The sequence below is a fragment of the Branchiostoma floridae genome, chromosome 5 (genome assembly GCF_000003815.2).
Source record: "Branchiostoma floridae strain S238N-H82 chromosome 5, Bfl_VNyyK, whole genome shotgun sequence".
Lineage (NCBI taxonomy): Eukaryota > Metazoa > Chordata > Leptocardii > Amphioxiformes > Branchiostomatidae > Branchiostoma > Branchiostoma floridae.
Genome location: NC_049983.1, coordinates 19,523,076 through 19,542,273, shown reverse-complemented (window position 1 = coordinate 19,542,273; position 19,198 = coordinate 19,523,076). Strand labels below are relative to the sequence as shown.

Below are 19,198 nucleotides of genomic sequence, written 5' to 3'. Positions count from 1 at the left end.
CATTTATAGACCTGGGATGGCTGTGCCTCGCTAAACTCCTGCTCAGCAGAAGGTGAAGAACAGCTTGCCTGAAGCAGGCTATAACCACAGGCAGTCAAAGTGTCAGAAGGCTCTTTCAAATGCAAAGACTCTGATAAATCCTGCCCATAACTACCATGCATAGCACATTGCATAAAAAAGCTTTTTAAAGCCTACAGTTGGTCGTATTTTTGTGCTATCTCTAGCCCTAAAGGAGCCTGGATAAGTTTCAAGGTCAGTCCAGAAGTTTGATGTGTCGGTATCATGTGACGATTCACGTGCCCAGGAGGTGTCTCATAACATGTCAAAATTAAGCTAATTTATGTGGCTTATCTGTACAGCTTGATCGCTGAAAGGTAAAGCACTTAAAGTAGGACTCCTGATAAGTACATCAGCACTTGCTGGCGGGGGTGTTAACTTGTTAATGATCCTGCCGAACCCATACATCATGCCAGCTAGTCTCTTTACTGCTCCGTCCTGATGGTTCAGATAGCGATAATGTTCTGTTTGACCTACATATTCAATGTCACAAGCGCTGTTGCATGTTAATTTTGACTGTGTAAAGTTCGTGTCATTGCATGGTGTGAATCATTCTGTTCCAAAGTGTCAAACTACAAGGAGGAACCAGCTAGAACAAAGATTTAGTCCAAGATTTAGACCATAGTCAGCATTTCATCACAAGCGTCTACTTGCTTTTTTATTCCAGTAATTCTTTACAAAACTTTCCAATATTAGAACTTTTAAAAAAATACCTACATGCAGCCAAGATGTAAGTTGCAAGAGGAAAGACCACTACATCACTGTTATTACTCAATCTGTAATAGTACAAACTACAAGGGTAGCAGGTGCAGGGCGTATGAAGTCTTCAATCTTCTTGGCGTCTGACAATACTTCAGTACAAGGCAAATCTTTTCATACAACTTTTATACTCCTGCAGTATGGTGGGCTGTTTGTAATAGTGGAATAGATCACTCTGGTGACCTTATGCATGCTGAAGAGGTTCTACATCTTGACGATCCCTTGTGAGGGAAAAAGGGGACCTTTGGATACGTACATGTATATGTCAGGGTAGAGATTCCCATCCGGTAGAGTCAGCCAGTAGAGATCCCAATTGGGGTTTCTGTGGAAAGAGACTACAATCAGGATCTCTACCGTCAAAATCTCCGATCTTTAATACCAGATTGGAGTCTCTTCCCTGACATATATATGTCCAATGTATCTGGTTATGTTCTGCTGTTTACTAGACTAAGTGTTCAAGCTCCCTTGGAAAGTGCAGCGGACACTGAGAAATTAAACCTCTGCTTCCGTTTGGCTTTGGCAGATTAGGTGCTCTAATTGGAGCCCAAATTTACCGCTCTAATTGATCCTGTAGGTCGCAAGTAATTGCAAGTGAACATGTATCATCCCGATGATGAAACTTATTCAATCTAGTACCTGATCTGCTATTTGGCAGGACACCAAAACTTGTATCCCTGGATCATGTTACCGGCACAACTGTTACAGCTACTTGGTGCAGCGATGCATGCCTGGAATCCTTAATCACGACTAGGACTTGTCTTGGAGGGGGACACTATCCTCCAAACTTGACGTTTATGCCCTACCTTGTTCAGTTGAGGGATGACCCCGTAAGAAATGGGCGAAAATTGATGGTTTGTTCCTAATTTCCGTTCAGACCGATGTACAAATGGAGTGACATTGGGGAGATGCCGTATGGCTATAAGAGGGTGTTAAAGCTCTCAGGCGGGCATCATGAGGCCGTTTGCAGGACCTCTTACAGCAATCTTGTCATTAGGCATCTAAAGATATCGGAATTTTGCAGTATGAAAAGGCCCCCATGAGCAAAAGGCCGCCATCTGTGGCTTTTAATGGATTCACGCAGCACTTTTCCTACGTCGCCCTGTAAGCATGGCATAAAGCTTACCAGGCCATTTGTGAGCGTCTTCGTCATGATGGGACCTTAAGGCTAGCCAGGACCTATAGATGGAGGACCTTAAGAGGCAGTTAGGATCATCCACAAATGCATAAGACCACAAGGAAGGATCTGACTACTAACAACTCGGTGCAAGATTCGTAGGAACAGGAAAGGAAATTTTTGCCCATAACATTAAAGGTGGAAAGAATGACCCCTAGCAGGTTTGGCCATAACCTCTGAAAGGATGTATCTAATATGGACTTTTCAAGATGTTTCAGAGGCAGGCAACAGTTTTGGGCTGGTATGGGATTGCTGAATGTTGCAAATTTTATTTCTTTCTGAATTCATTGGATAGCTTTTGACCATGGAGCTTTTATAAAAGCTCCTTGTTTTGACAAATGCACTTTTATACAAAGACCTATATAAGTATAGTAGAGATGGTGTGCAAATCTTTCTTCAGATACTTTTTCCAAGTCAACAGATTCTGCCAAATTTCTTTTCCTGACCATTGTTCTTGACTTAAGTTTGCTCAAATTTCTTAACTTAATTTCCTTGTATCAAAACGTATCTGTGCTTTCATAGAATTGCACGGCTTTCCCATCTTGTCCCCTTTGGTGGGTAAAGTGTTTGTCAAAGTGAAAAGTCCTTGAAAATGTATGTGAGCTGAACTGCGGATGAAAGTGAGGTTTCTGACCCTACACTAAGCTGCAAATCACATTGGAAAGATTTATCCCTGCACGGTCAAAATTCTTTCTACTTCTACCAATGGCCATCAAGACGGCATAAAAGGCAATTGGGGTTCTAGTTCTGGAAATAACGGGGGGAATTTGTGACAGTAAAGCATGCAATTTTGGCTACCATGGCAGGGGAAACAAAAGCAAGACAAATGGTAATGACACTAACACGAGCCACGGATAAATCAAAGGAGGGGATTTATCAAGGGTAGTCTTGCAGGAATGTGATCCCCACTAATATTCCCAGGCTGAATTTCCTATGGTGAGTCATGCCACATGTTGCAACATTAATGTAGCACTTTATACTGGCCATATTTTTTCCCATGACAGCAGGATGCACGTACATAAGTCAACAAACTGTCCGGTCCCGTATTTCAGTCCACAGGATGATGGACTAGACCGGGTGATCACAGTACTGCAGGTGAGTGAAACAAAAGCGCCATCAGATGATGACTGTGACCATAAACTTCAAAATGGCTGTGATACAACACTCGACATGACGTTCAACCACAAAATGGCTTATGAATGACGTCATGTGGTATCAAACTCAAAGCCGCTTACCGGCCATGTCTATAAAAGTAGGTGCCGTCATTTCAAATGGGCTAAATATAAACTGATCAATAAAAGAGTTGAGAGCAAGCTACAGTATATTAGTCCTTCAGAAGTGGATTATGAAATCAAAGCATCCCTAGGTTCTAGAAAATCTTTACTTGATACAAAGACATAATCTGGTACAAGGGAGATTTTTTTGCTCTGAAAACAACTGTAACAGGGTTCAAAATACCCAGTTGCCCAGATGGACCATGCAACCATATTTTGTTTGACACATAAAAACAGCCCTGAGAGTGCCAAACGGGGACTATTTTTTTCTTAACCCTGGAGTCTCTTTCTATGGGCATTTGCTCTCTCTCTGTGCATTATCTTACCATAAGAAATATTTCATCTCATGTTTATTAAACTAATGTTAAACAATTGAAAACCCTATCATTAAGCATTAGGATTCTCTTGCACAGCTCAAGAATAGGGCTTTGGGCATGGGTAACCTACTTTGGAATAAGGCTACCCACTGGACGACCTGACTGTAAAAAGTATCTCAAACCTTGTTTAACGTTACCCTTTCGGTTGACATAAACAAACATTTGTAAGAGGAACCAGCCACAAAATGTACCAGTTCTATTCATCAACTAGCCCCCTGCTGTAGTGATTGCGTTGTGTGGCCCAGGGCTAAGGAAACAGAGATGGGCGCTGCCCTATGCGCCATCAGGCCCAGGAAGGGTTTAACTATTCATAAAGCTGTATACTATCTTATTCTTAGTGCTTGACATCATCACAGTTCATACACAACCGTTTCCAAACCTTCACTTTCACAAGTCCACACACGCCACAACAGGTGTAATTAGCTGCCTATAGCTCTGCTGTTGAGGTGACGAAACCTAATTGATCCAGAGAATGCTGATAGATATTTCTGGACTAATCAGCTCATTTCAGATCCTGACAAGATACATGGGCCTTAAAGACGTGGCTGTGTTTCGCACAATGGCGATGATTTGTCATTGGAGCTTGAAGTCAGGGGTTAAAAGGGTTATTGACTACCAGAAACTCAGCCAGGTTCATTAGGGAAGAAAGATTGAAGACTGCATTATGCTTGGTGACACCGGAGGTTGTAGGAATACCACAATTCAATATCTTCAACACTTTGAGAAAGGGCTAGGTACTGACCTCCATTCCTTTTGCCTCTATGGGGGGCAAATGTCAAGTAAGGGTCAACATTGGCATCAAGTTGAATCCCACGTCAGATCTGTCAAGGGATTATCTGTAAAACAAGATCTCATTTTCTCAGTAAAATGATTGTCGCGAGGTGTGCCTTTTTTGAGCAAACTGGCTATAAGCTGGGTGCTCCAGCTGTGCAGTATCCATAAATTACATGCACACATTATTCGGGGCAATGCTTATAGAATGATAAGTTCTCAGTTAGTTGTGTGCAAAATGAGAAAGAATTAAACGGTGAGCTCCCCCGCCCATCAGTTCAGCTGGACGTAAGCCACGGAGCACGGACAGGTCGTGACCTTTGTTTGATGGGACCGTTAGTGAGATATGTTAACAAGTTCGGCCTCTCCGTCTCCGCTGGTAGGACTGGGTCAGGACCAATAACGCTGCAGGCCACCTTGCAGCGGAGGTGCTGTAAAACAAAGGCTGGGGAAAAGGCTCGGGTCATTCTCTGTGGACCAGTCTAAAAGGGGTCACTGACCCTTACATGCTTAACCCTTGTGTTCATGAAGAACATTTTAACACTAACGTCCGATATGTTTACTGTTATACAATCATAAAACGCAAACGTTTCACACATGGACAAAAGAATATTGAAACTTTGAAGAGGGCCAGTAGGAGTTTAGATCTGCAGGGAGTAGCTGTTATAATATGGGTAGTTGATTCGCTTCTCGATATGTCAATTGTGCTAACTTGTCTTACCTTGAGTTCAGGTCAGCAGGGACTAGAGGAACACTACTTAAATTTGTGGTAATCAATGCAGCTTTATGTACATGTATTGTTGCAGCTGATGTGAACTGCTGAAGTGCTTGCTATTTTAAAAAGTGAAAAACCAGTGAAAAAAAGTTGTCCTAAGAGAAGTTGTTGATGTCAGTGGTAATAATTTAACATAACATCGGTCTTTAAATAAAGAAAAGGCAGTACATCAGAATAGCTGGAATACTATGTCATCTAGTAAAACAAGCAAACAGCACAACTCGTACTGTTTAAATCAGCAACACCAATGTTGTAGCCATGAAAAGTTACATATTGGGCTGCAATTGGAATCACCAAGAGGACACTATAATCTCTGCTTAATCACTGTACAGGTGCTTCAGTCTACCAGATTTGTATTAAAGCACTTAGTCTAGAGATAAATTAGATTCGGTAATATGAAAAAGTATAAAAAGGCTCAACTTGATAAAGTAAACCTTGGGTGTTTGCCTTGATACGTAATTGAAAACTGCATTGTGTTTCAACAACTGCAGTTGTTGCAGTTGTTTCAATGGTCAGTGTAGCTTAACAGAATTGCACACAATCATTATTTCATCTGAGTTAAGTGCAACTATGTCAATATTTTCCTCATAGTTGTAGTTTTTAAGAGAACAAAATGAATAGTTTCAGTGCTGTAGGTGTATAGAAATGGGAACCGAACTGGAATTATGATCCATTTCTTTCCTTCCATTTCAGAATGTCCATTTCAAAACAGAGCATCATACTTTGATACCCCAAGTGGGACACCAGAGATTTGTCTGCAGAGCAAGCCAACCAGTCAACCAAATCATCAGTCCTGAACGGAAAATAATCCCTCCACTGAAGTGACCATTCCTCCTGCCACACTTCATCTTCGCCGCAGGAGAGTACTCCTCGCCTTTCTCTTTTATGGTGGAAACATCCCTCCTCATTACCAACGCGTCGGATGGCACAACTAGGGCATGGAGGACCAGATGAATGAACACACATCATACCGGGAGGAAGAGCGATTCCCCAAGCCTTTGGCTACAATTTACCACCGGTGCTCCCCATGCGTCATCCTGCCAGAAGAGAGACATTTTAATATCAGAAAGCAGAGAAGGTCAGCAGGACTCTATCTCATTTTGATAATGGGTCTTGGAGAGAAATACCAAGAGGATGTGATCCCATTGACCTTAAAGGGGAGAAAAATATGGTTTTGATATTGGAGAAGTAAGAGATCAGTAGGACAGAGGCTAATAACTATAATTCTTCGGTTGTGTGAATAAATTTGTCCATGCAGTTGTTAGGGATATAGCTGTAGTTTGAGAAAAGTTAAACAGTCCAGAAAATGTCCACAGGGAAGTTCTTATGTGGCTGTCATGCAAAAAAATTGTTCTGAGAGTCAAATAAATCACTGCGATAACTTTCAGAAAAGCTGCACTTTGATAACAGTGCACACAGCGTTCAGGAAATTTGTTTTCCTCTCTAGCGATATCAGAGGCACAGTGATCTCCGATATATTGAAAATGCACTTACCCACAACAAAATAGCACTTCATCTCTGGCAGATAAGGCATTAATATTCCCATATCATTAATGATGTTCCATCAGAAGCGCATCATATATTCATGCCTCCTACAGCGCATTTATTATTAGAAGCGCAGAGGATCAACAGCAATATGAGAGGATATAGGATGGAAATCCTGGCACCATCTGCTTTTTATATTGGAACTCCTCTTCCATTTGGGCTAGACAATTGATATCAATAGGTATCACAGCATGATTTGCATACATCTTACAGTTTTCAAACTTTGCCTACAAGTGTCAAAACAGCATTTCATATGACAAAAATTAAAGCACGCGGGATGCAATTCCAAAGCTGTCTCAGAGCTTGAGACAAGTTTGGCCCGAACAACTTATAATGAATTCAATACCAGGTGAAGGCTACTGTGTAATAAACTGTGTGATTTGTGATGTGATTAGTCTTAATGGCATTGTAAATTTAAGTTTTATTACACCAGTACCTTGTAGTACAATATTGTGGCATTTGGAAAATGCATGTTCTGTACATAGAGCTGTATGTGTATATCATCATGAAAATATTGTTTGCCCTTTCCAGGTCTAAATATACGTACACAAAATTACTTAATATTTTCAACTCCTATCATATGCCTTGATGGAAAGCATTCCAAGTAAACTCCCTGGCATTTAACTGTTCTTGTGCAATATTGAAGTTCACCCATCATTCTAACCTAATGAAAAATACAAATAATATTTCAAGAACATAAGTCGGCACAGCTTCTTTCAGTTGTTCAATTACACAAAGAATTAGAGCAACCATCTGTCTTTGTTTCCCTGCTGTCGTTGATGTCCCCCGATGGAGCCCACTAGATAATCATTACCAGGAAAAATTCTCAAAAAGCTGTGTCATTAACTAGACACTTTATACATCAAGAAAAACTGTGAAGCCATTGCAAAGCCATTTTCCAATTTGTTATATCAACGTGGCATTAGAAGTGCATGTGTGGGAGAGTGAATTGACGTCTTGTTTACTGTATGAAACTTGGCTTGGCAGTCTATGTTCAAGATAAAATGCATACAAAATCCTCGATGCTAGTTATGAGTTTCATCCATCATTTGATGACATTTTGTCCCCTGGGCTTGAGGGTACAGTACACAGAATCCTAAGAAGAGGATATTGTAGCATTGAACGAAAATTCCAACACAGCCATGTTTGAAAAAAACAAAAACAGAATGATATTAACTGCAAAATATACTACACTAGGAAAAATGATGGTTTTTATATTGTTTGACTGAATTTCAGCCTCCATGTTATTTGTAGTTTTATTTAATCATTCATTCATTACATCATTTTAACCACATTTTCAGAGGCCTCTTCACATTCTATTCTCTTATCATCTGCGATCTAACTCACAGTAAGACAAGATACTGGTTTGTTCATATTGTTCTATACAGTATTACTGACTAGATACTAAATAGTCGAACATCCTTCCCGCACCATGCAAAGTGCTGTAAAATCACTGATGTAAACTGAACTGTTATATCATGAGACAAACCATAAGCAAAAAAAAATAGCTATTGCTATGTCAAAGACAGGTACAACATTATTGTCCAGCACATTATGGAATTTGAACATGATGCATAACTTAAGTCATTGCTTGTAACCATTATCAATGAGAAATGTTGAGTTTTGATAAGTTAACAGCTTCTTCTGCTTCATCTGTCACATCATAAAATACATTGTATCTAACATTTTCGCAACTCTTCACTGTCAAGCTATAATCTTACACCAAGCACATATCCTGTATTGTTTCATGAACTCAGAGATCTCTAGAGCCTAGTCTATATTACCTTTGCTGTAGCGCTAAAATGTGCTGTTGAGTCAGCTGAAGTTCAAGGTGAGATGGTTTGTGCCAGAAGGGGGTGATAAAAGTGTGTCAAACTGCCTCCGGAGACTGCCACATATGTAAGGACATTCTGCCGTGCTTACGGAAGATTAAGCAATTGTTGATACATTAGATCTTTCTCGTAAAGTTTATCTTAATCTGGCCAATTCGTTTTGGAGATAAATTCTACAAAATGCAGCAGATGTTATGCATTTATAAAGCACTTAGGTTCCCTTTAGAGTAGCAGAACATAATTATGAAATCGCATGGGTCGTGTCGTGTCACAGGGGTGAGATATACATAATTTTTCTTAATCTTCCGGAAATGAGGAGATCTTTTCGGAATAAAAGCTTGTTTAGAACTATTTGTTGTTAGGATCCCTGTGGCATTGAGTCTGTCTCATGGGTGTCCTTAATCTCACTCACAGGATAATTACTGATTTCATGCTTGGTAGCCAATTAAGTAGAAGTAAGCCCCAAACAGTCACCACAAACAATGCAAATGCGCATGCAATATTTCAGTAAACATAGGTTTAAGCTTCACATTTTCAGCATGCTGAAAATGGCACATAGGCTGTTGAGCAGGAAGTTTTATTTCATCACGTTTGTATTTATTTCACATAGACTGTAATTTCAAAACAATAATGCTTCCTCTCAGATAATCACCCTTTCCTTCTTTTAATTCAGATTCTGCACAGTGTCTCCCTGGTGGTTAATGTCTCCGGTGAGAGACGGTTATGTCGTGGTAAAGTCGTAAAATTGCAAATCGCAACCTGCGAGACGGTCATGGACTGAACCGTCGACGTAAACCTGCTTTCATTGTCATTATGATTAAAAGTGTTAATTTCTTTATGAACACACTAACGTTAAATGTACGAATGGGTGTGAAACAAAAATGTGCAAAACTTTAAGATAACATGCAACATAACCCAGAATACCGAAGCTGCATCAACCTTGCATTATGCTAAGTACGACATGAAAAGGTACAGCTGTCCTGGGGGCATTTTCCTAAAAAGCATGCAGACTTATCACAGGAGAATTACTGCACTGATAAAACTTCCACCCAGGGAGTGTAATGGCGTCATAAATCTGTCAAAACGGAGTTTTTATTACTGCATATCTATCCCTGGGAATCAGTGGGGTGGGTTCAACTCAAGGTTAGACCCAAATCAGTAGCACATTCCAACAGAGCTGAAAAATAAAACATGCGTTTTGTCTATTTCCATGTTCATTACAGAAGATACAGAACACTGTTAATCGTTGGTCACATGTACATATTGTTTTACAAGGACAGGGTTTCGTAGAAATGCATGATTCTGATATGTAAATCCAATTATTTAGCATATTTTGTAGGTCAAAGCTCCAATCTGCTGAGCTGGCATGTCTAGTGCAGGAATGCTCGTGTGATAAATGGTCTCCAAAACTTTTCTTGTATCAAGTTTCTTCCAACACCTGCTCATGGGAGGGTACTGGATGATGATACATAGTTAGTTTGCATTTACATCTCATATGTTGATGCAAAGTATACAAAAATTAGCATGTGTCAGATATCTGGCTATTGGTCCTTCATTTTGTAATAACCACAAATCAAGAATGGATTAGGTGACAAATACTGCGGAAAATGTTAGCCTAAATAGCGTTTCCCCTTTCACTTTATGATATAACCTCTAACCTTGAAGTAGACATAAGCAAAAGAGGTTCTTTCACACTTACCAAGATCTTTATCTTTAAAATTATGATTATTTTAGTATGAAGTAATCTGACATTCTCCATCTATTTGCACTGTTGACAAATCAACAGTCAGCAGCCATCTTTCATTTCACAAAACCCACAGCAAATCTATAGAACCACAGCTTTACCAACCTTGGAAATGAAATTGTTGGGCATGTTTCCTGGTGGAAAAAAAGGAGTCTTTTATCCGTGCATCCATTAACTGTATCCAGTCCAAACACCTCCTAAGCCCAGCTATGTGTTAGCTTCATTATCACATCCACACCAAGGAAAGTTGTGGGACACAAGGTAAGGTGACGATAGTACCAGATAGGTAGCATTAGTCTGGTCTTGAAAGCCTGAAATGAGGAAGAGAAATGTCAGTGAGGCAAGCGCAGCCCAGGGAGGGGCTTTGTTTGGCTTATCAGAGGCTTTGTGACACAGAAGTAAATGTGCTTCTGACTGATTTAAGACGAGGAACCATATTTCTCTCCAAACCACGGCCTCATTTTTTTCTTTCATCTAAGTTTGAAAGTAGAGATCCATACAAGACATCTTTCAGCCAGGAAGTTAGGTGCTTCAACCTGATCTGTGCAATGCTATAGCCAGCTGCACAGTGTTTATCTATGAGTCACATGAGTGGCCGAGCAACTCTCACAAAATAATATGCATAACACGATATGGGATATTGAATTTACAAACATCTATGGATCACAGCGAACGATGACTAAGTGTGATGGTATCTGCGGACCTGGTTGCTTGTGGTTGTCTGAGTGGAAAGTGATATTTTTATAGCTGTACGGTTAGTAACAATTGCCCAACATATATGACAGAAAATGACCTGGCTCTAGTGTTATTTGTAAACCTAAATGCAACACTATAGCCCCTTTGGGCCCACCCTAAAAACCCACTGAAAGAGCCCAGCATAAATCAAAAGGACCAGACCCTTACAGATTGCAACCATTACAGAATTTGGCCGTAATGTGACCATAAGCCATCACCACTCGCCCATTAGCAAGGGGGGTAATGTGGCCACTGGGACCCGGTGGGCAGAAATATGGCTACTGATTGTACACTGAGCGGTCACGAGGTCCCCGCCACGGCTGAAGCACAATAAAGTATTGATTCCTGTAAGTAAACTATGGTGACCCAGCAAATCCATCGACACACGCCACGGGAAATTGGTCTGGACCTGCGCACTGGAGTCCCCATGGTCGGACTAAATGGCATCCCCATGTAAATCTCCTCATTTATGACACCACTGTTGCGTGTAAGGCACATAAAATGAGCAAGTTAAGTACTGATAATGGGTGTAAAATGGTTTAACCTATGTGCTCAGTGCAAATCCTTGCGGGTGTATTGACTTGCCCAGGGCATAAAAGTTCCCGTCTACAGTGTCTCTTAGGAACACTTGGAAGGAAGTGCACTCTTGTGTCTTGGCGTAAGCAGGATCTTAACATGTTCTTAACAACAAAGAGGATCAAGCAAGCAACAAAGAAGTGCAGTATAAACAAGACTCGGAAAGCTAGGCAGTGTTAAGGAGCGTGCCATGAATGCACAATAAGCACTGTTCAAAGATCGGCCAGCCTGTGACAAAGATGGGCTTATAGCACAGAGAAGACTGGTGATGTAGATAAGCCATTGATCTCTTGTTACTTCACTTGCAAATGGTGTTGAACATGGGTGAAGAATGGCAAGCTAATTAAAAGGGAAGACTTCTGCTGTATTTTATGATATACATTTACTAGGAGGAAATTACTACTATTTCAGCACCAAGGACAGGGGCAGATATGGATTATTCTCAGCAAGACATGAAGCAAAATCCTTGTTATACAGTTAGATAAGCACAATTTTTGGCAAAGTTTTAGCATCAAGGACAAGTGCCACATTTTCTCTTCAAGTCATCTTATTTCATCCTCTATAGATTTCAAGACTTAGCCGTGAAGGAAAACTCTTCCCAGCACAGCAAGGTATAACAGAAACTTTTAAAAGATCCATTTAATTGGCTGTCAAGCAAAAACATTCAGTGACACTACCCCATGTCTTTAAAGAATGGCAGATGAAAAAATGAGCCTTTCCATTTCCAAAGGTTCATCCAGACTATGGTCAGACTTATATATGCCATGTCTAATGTCATGGAACATATCTGTTAAGTAATGTCACACTGGGTCGGCTTTTACAGTAACTGTAAAAACCAAGTTTCTCTTTTTGCTGTGTCTAGACCCGTCTGCTAGTCAAGACTTTGATAAAGGTCAAAAGTCAACATTATGATGATGCAATCTGCCATTTGGTCTCCCTGGGGACAGGTGGAGGTCAAAGGTCGTGTTTGTGAGTGGCCATATTTTGGCATCTGTCCCTTCCTACCCCCATTACTGTTAAACCGACCTTTCAGGTAAATGTAGGTGCCATGTCTGAGAGACCTACAGCTCGTTAGGCCACACCAATTTAATTTCTTGGTTCACGGATTTTTTCATAAAAAATATGGAGCGAAACGGCGAAATAAAAATAAAAATAAAAATTGTAAAATGGTTGGGGTAAAGGTAACGGCTAATCCAAAACATGAAGAAAAAAAGTTTTCAGCTTGAAAAAAGTACAAAAACACTATTATTGTACAGTAACAGCACCTGTACCCACACTTTAAGGAGCTTATAATATAAAGGCCAATTTGCTACACCAGAAAGTTGGTGAATGGTTTCAGTAATTGTGAAAATTTGCTGAATGGTAATTTTTATTTTTATTTTTTTTTCCAAAAAATAGGAGCGAGCGAATCCGTGAACCAAGAAATTAAATTGGTGTGGCCTTATGTTGTGTTGTCTTTGATGTGTACTTGGCAGGCACATCAATACAGGCTACATCACACAAAGCCAGAAATCTTACAACACTTCTCCAAAGATCAGACAGACCCATGCTACAAGCATACATGTGTTTGCAAGTGAAGGGCCAAAAATAGAGAAACAGACACCTGGAATTCTAATGAATATTTCATTAGAGACAGTTTAGATAATGGTAGTCATAACTTTTCCACAAATGAAATTGGGGTTTGGTACAGTATGTCATGTCTGAGAGAACTGTGACTTGTTATGTTGTGTTGTCTTTGATGTGTATTTGGCAGGTACATCAATACATGTAACATAACATAAGCTGAGAATCTCACAACCCCCATCCAAAGTTGTGAGATCAGACAGACAAAAGCTGCAAGCATACAAGAAGCACCAACATAAGAGAAACAGATACCTGAAATTCTAATGAATATTTCATTGCTTGGGGCTATTCCATTTAAAATGTCTGGAGAGACACATTTTGTGTCCCCTTTATTTCAATTACTAACATTACCATATTTGAAACTGCACCAAACCCCAATGTTATTTGAGGAAAAGTTATGACTACCATCTGAACTGTCCAGTAGTATATACCCCTGATAACAATAGAGCATGCTCCCCCCCCCCCACAGTGCTCAAAATTAGTAAGGACAATACCATTAGTATAGACTTCTTATATTTTTTAGGAGAAGATGTCATGTTAAAGATTTTTCCTGGCTTCAGCAGGCCATTTTCTTCTACACTACATTTCCAAAGTTGTCAAAGGTTTATTCAGCAACAATGTACATGCATATTGTCTTGACTACAATACCTTGAAGCAACAATTACAGGAAATAGAATGCATGTCAAAACCATTCACCCCAACAAAAGCCAGGTACACAGAAGCACTCTGATTTAGCAAGATATTGACAGATCACTATCACACAAGATATCAATCCATCACAAATATATAACACAGGATGGACAGGTTATGGGTGGTAACAACTCCCTTTGTTTTCTGGAAATCCTCACTCAACTATTGAGCTCTGTTTAAGTGCTCCCATGAGGAACTGGCCATGTGGGTTTCCTTGTATAATTAAGTTTAGTTTCCATAAAAGGCAGAGAATTGTGGTGCCCACACAAAGAAAGATGTCAGAGGAATACATGACCTTCATCGTGGTAGCATTGTTGTCATAGAGTAAACTGACAAACCCTCATACTGATTCTTCATACTAATAGCGTCCTGTCAAGCAGTAAAACACACAATTTACTGTACCGTGGTGTAACGGCTGTATATGATCCGTGATCTTTGGTCACATAAATGTCATCAGTTGTAAGTTTACGGCCACATCAATGCTATCACAAAGGTATATGACTGTATATCTACCCTTGCTGTAGTGTAATGATAATATTTCAGAATTTATGTATTGGTGATTGCTCATTTCTCACTGGACAGAGTGCAGATAAAATTTATTGCAAGCAGAGAGCTTCTATCAGCTTTTCTGACACACGGGCGCCCTTTGTTTTATCTATAGGATCACAGGCGAGAAGTGGGTTGACTTCGCTTAATATATGTTTACGAGCTTCCTCGCTCAATTACATTCGCAGAGCATGCCCCATATCAAAGTCATCTCATGTCAGTAACACTTAACGTTGTGTTCACACTTCTGTTTATGTGGCGGCGAAGATGAGTTTTCGGGATGGGTCATGTGTCTGACCTTGATCTCCATAAATATGCACGATAAGATGTTATGGAATTAACTGTGATGCTGCCGGTGAGGAAACAATCAAGCATTCAGCTGTCAAAAAGGTTGCACTGGTACATGTCACACTGATAGAGGCTAATAGCATATGCTGTGGGCTTGTTCGGACTTAACTTACGGTATGGTATGTGGCTCCTTTTTTCATTCAGAATAATTACACATCACCTAAAACATGGTATGGGAATGGATACACAATTTCAATATTAGAAAGGTAGTTTTGTCCCCTATGCAATATCAACTATTAAGAATTTTTTGATTGTCTACAAACACACTTATGTTTTTGCAATGATTTTAAATGTCTGACGAAGATTATAAACATCTGTCCGTGGTGCTGAACACTTGGTTACAACATTACCAATGGATGGGTCCCATTCTTATCTATCAGAGAACAACGTACCATTCCTCTTGATTGCTCTGTACAAAGTGCATCACTTCTACTCTATAAAAATGGCCTACAACAAACACTGCAACCTACATGGACATACGAGGCTAGAATGGAACATCTGGTTCATGTTTTAATGCACTTATAGCAAAGCAGTGAGCATAAGAAGGTCCTTATCCATCAGAGAACAACGGTTGTAACATTCCTCTTGATTGTTCTGTACAAAGTGCATCACTTCTACTCTATAAAACTGGCCTACAACAAACACTCCAACCTACATGGACATACGAGGGTAGAATGGAACATCTGGTTCATGTTTTAATGCACTCACAAAGCAGTGAGCGTAAGAAGGTTATATCCTAAGGGATTTCTGGAAGCCTGGTCTGGATACGCTCTATTTCTGATGAATCAGGCACTAAGATAAATAATGTTTCTGACCTTTGCTGCAAAGAATAACAACATTAATAAACCTACTGTCCACTGTGATCCCCGTGATAACCTTTTCATTGCAAAGCCACAACATGATTTGGTCAAAGAGAGATTATTGAATACCTACCTAAATGCAAATAGGTTAATAGATGGATGCAAAGCTCAGTTATTGATCATCACCAGACAACACAGTAAAGAAAGGATTACAGAACGAAGACACCAAGCTGTGTGGATGACCACTCATCTGTCAAACTGAACAAGTTAGACAGGAATGCTATCACCCATGAAAATTGACTTCTGCTACACCTAGTGGTCCAGAAACCATGCTATAACGCACCCTCTCATTGGCTGAGCAAAACATGCAAAGTACAGAGCTAAGAACTCAGCCAATTGCATGTGGTCTTTCATTCGTACCTGGGCTCCACATTTGAAATAAAGGTGGAGATTTATCTGCAATCAAGCAGTGAAATTGACTCGTGAATACGTTTACTATCGGGATCAGGAATTCCTGCTGACGGCAATGAGAAAGGCTACTCCCTTGCCTACCATTGGTCCACTCTAACATCCCATTTCCACATATAAATTGGGTGCTTAAAAACGTCAATAAAGCGAGCTGATGGCAATCCCTGTCCACAATTAATAACCACATGCTGCAGCAGACACTGCAGGTGTCAGGAATACCACACATTGTTATTTTGGTACAATTCAGAGAGATATTTCCAAACTGTGTGCCTCTTGGAAACCATTTATCAAACCTTTATGATGCTATAACTGGCATTTGCTGCTGTATGTCAGCACACATTGGATAGTGCTTTAAATTGCCAGATTGAATATAGATTTTCCTTCAAAGAATTGCATTGAAAATTGGATAAAAAAAGTTTCATATATCAGTGATGCATGTATAGACTCTATAAAGTTACATCTTTAAAACAAAGTCTATGGGTGAAATTACAAATGAGCTGCAACTGTTTAAATCTTGCCAGACATTGTCTGAAGGAAGCACTCATTACACATACTCAGCCTGATATTTTGGAGAGTCATTTTCAAAGACTATCAATTTAGATTAGGGCTAGCAAACTTACATTGATTGGTTATCAAGCTGTCAAACAAATTCTACATCCCCTTCTAAAAACAATTAGGGTGTTACTACTTACCCTCTGCCTCCTGTGAACTCCAAATGGTTTTAAGCGGGATATATGTACATGAAATACATGTATGAGACACATACAAAATTTTTAAGTGGATATAGACATTTTGTCGTAAAACAACAGCCTAGCCTCATGCCAGGTTTGCTTCCTTCGGAAAGGTTTAATCGGTCACAAGGGATTAAGAGAATACAGCATTAAAAGTCACCATTTACTACACAGTCTCTACTTATAAAATAAAATTGCTTGGTGACAAGGCCTTGAAGACAGATCGACTGGCCTTTAATAGCCAGAGTGTCAGAACAGTTTTCTTGAGTCATATTTCATCACGACTGTTCAGAAACAGTCAGAGTGTCAGTAAATAGATTTAGACAACAGACTGTCCCTTATCTGGTAACAGCCTTTGCATCAGTCTGCTTTTAACTGTGTTCTTTTTATAGCAGACAGGAAGAATCATATCAATGGTTCAAAGCATGCTATAAATGTAGGTGCCAGAAAGTCTGTTGCGATATAGAATGAGGCATACATGAACTTCAAAAAAAGTATTTTTTTCTCTCCATCTCCCTCAACAATCACCCGCAGCAAACAAATCTGACAGAAAGATAAATTTTCAGATCATCTGTATAACAAATGATTAACTTAATGAGGTCTGATTCCTGTTGCTTGTTATATATCATAGTCAATGACCTATATAATTTTATACAATAGGTTTCAGCTTTCGTGAGCAATGTTTAATGGGCAGAAGTAACTTGTGCAGACAACTTACATAATGTTCATGTCAGTAGCTGTAAGTGATGTAATAGAAATGATCATAATGGCATTAATGGATCTAGTACACTATTGAACTAAATAATATCACACAAGAAATTTAACAGAAAAGAAACAAGGAAAATGAAGATACAATAAAGTTGAGCATTAAAAAAAAGTGGTAACGGGAGCATGGTTTTGTCCCATATATGCAAATGAGCAGCATGTATACATTCACATGCTAATAAGTACGTGTAATTTAACATAAGCACTTTTTGTACATTTTGGTTCACACTGTACACTCCAATACAGTTCTGTACACTCTTGTTCACTCTGTACTCTCCAGCTTCACTCTAGCGCACTCTTATACACTCTGGTGCACTCTTATACACTCTAGTTCACTCTGTACACTTTGGTTCACTCTGTACTCTGCTTCCCTCTATTCACTCTAGCGCACTCTCATACACTCTTATACACTCTGGTACACTCTAGTTCACTCTGTACACATTGGTTCACTCTGTACTCTGCTTCCCTCTATTCACTCTAGCGCACTCTTATACACTCTTATACACTCTGGTACACTCTAGTTCACTCTGTACACTTTGGTTCACTCTGTACTCTCTAGCTTCACTCTAGCGCACTCTTATACCCTCTGGTACACTCTTATACACTCTAGTTCACTCTGTACACTTTGGTTCACTCTGTACTCTGCTTCCCTCTATTCACTCTAGCGCACTCTCATACACTCTTATACACTCTGGTACACTCTAGTTCACTCAGACTCAGTACACTTTGGTTCACTCTGTACTCTGCTTCCCTCTATTCACTCTAGCGCACTCTCATACACTCTTATACACTCTGGTACACTCTAGTTCACTCTGTACACTTTGGTTCACTCTGTACTCTGCTTCCCTCTATTCACTCTAGCGCACTCTTATACACTCTTATACACTCTGGTACACTCTAGTTCACTCTGTACACTTTGGTTCACTCTGTACTCTCTAGCTTCACTCTAGCGCACTCTTATACACTCTGGTACACTCTTATACACTCTAGTTCACTCTGTACACTTTGGTTCACTCTGTACTCTCCAGCTTCACTCTAGCGCACTCTTATACACTCTTATACACTCTGGTACACTCTAGTTCACTCTGTACACTTTGGTTCACTCTGTACTCTGCTTCCCTCTATTCACTCTAGCGCACTCTTATACACTCTTATACACTCTGGTACACTCTTAGTTCACTCTGTACTCTTTGGTTCACTCTGTACTCTGCTTCCCTCTATTCACTCTAGCGCACTCTTATACACTCTTATACACTCTGGTACACTCTAGTTCACTCTGTACTCTTTGGTTCACTCTGGTTCACTCTTATACACTCTGGTACACTCTTAGTTCACTCTGTACTCTTTGGTTCACTCTGTACTCTGCTTCCCTCTATTCACTCTAGCGCACTCTTATACACTCTTATACACTCTGGTACACTCTAGTTCACTCTGTACTCTTTGGTTCACTCTGGTTCACTCTTATACACTCTGGTACACTCTTATACACTCTAGTTCACTCTGTACACTTTGGTTCACTCTGTACTCTCCAGCGTCACTCTAGCGCACTCTTATACACTCTGGTACACTCTTATACACTCTAGTTCTTAAAGCGTCTTACGTGCGTGT

At 39.9% G+C, this 19,198-nt stretch overlaps 1 long non-coding RNA gene across 1 annotated transcript in view; it reads right to left on the bottom strand.

The window, feature by feature from the left end:
- LOC118416441 overlaps positions 1-19,198 on the bottom strand; it is a 79,066-nt gene that overhangs the window by 28,621 nt on the left and 31,247 nt on the right. The window contains exons 6-7 of the long non-coding RNA XR_004831201.1: positions 4,384-4,477; positions 1,073-1,138 (exon numbers count right to left, since the gene is read on the bottom strand). This is a non-coding gene — a long non-coding RNA (uncharacterized LOC118416441). The remainder of the gene's footprint in view (positions 1-1,072; positions 1,139-4,383; positions 4,478-19,198) is intronic.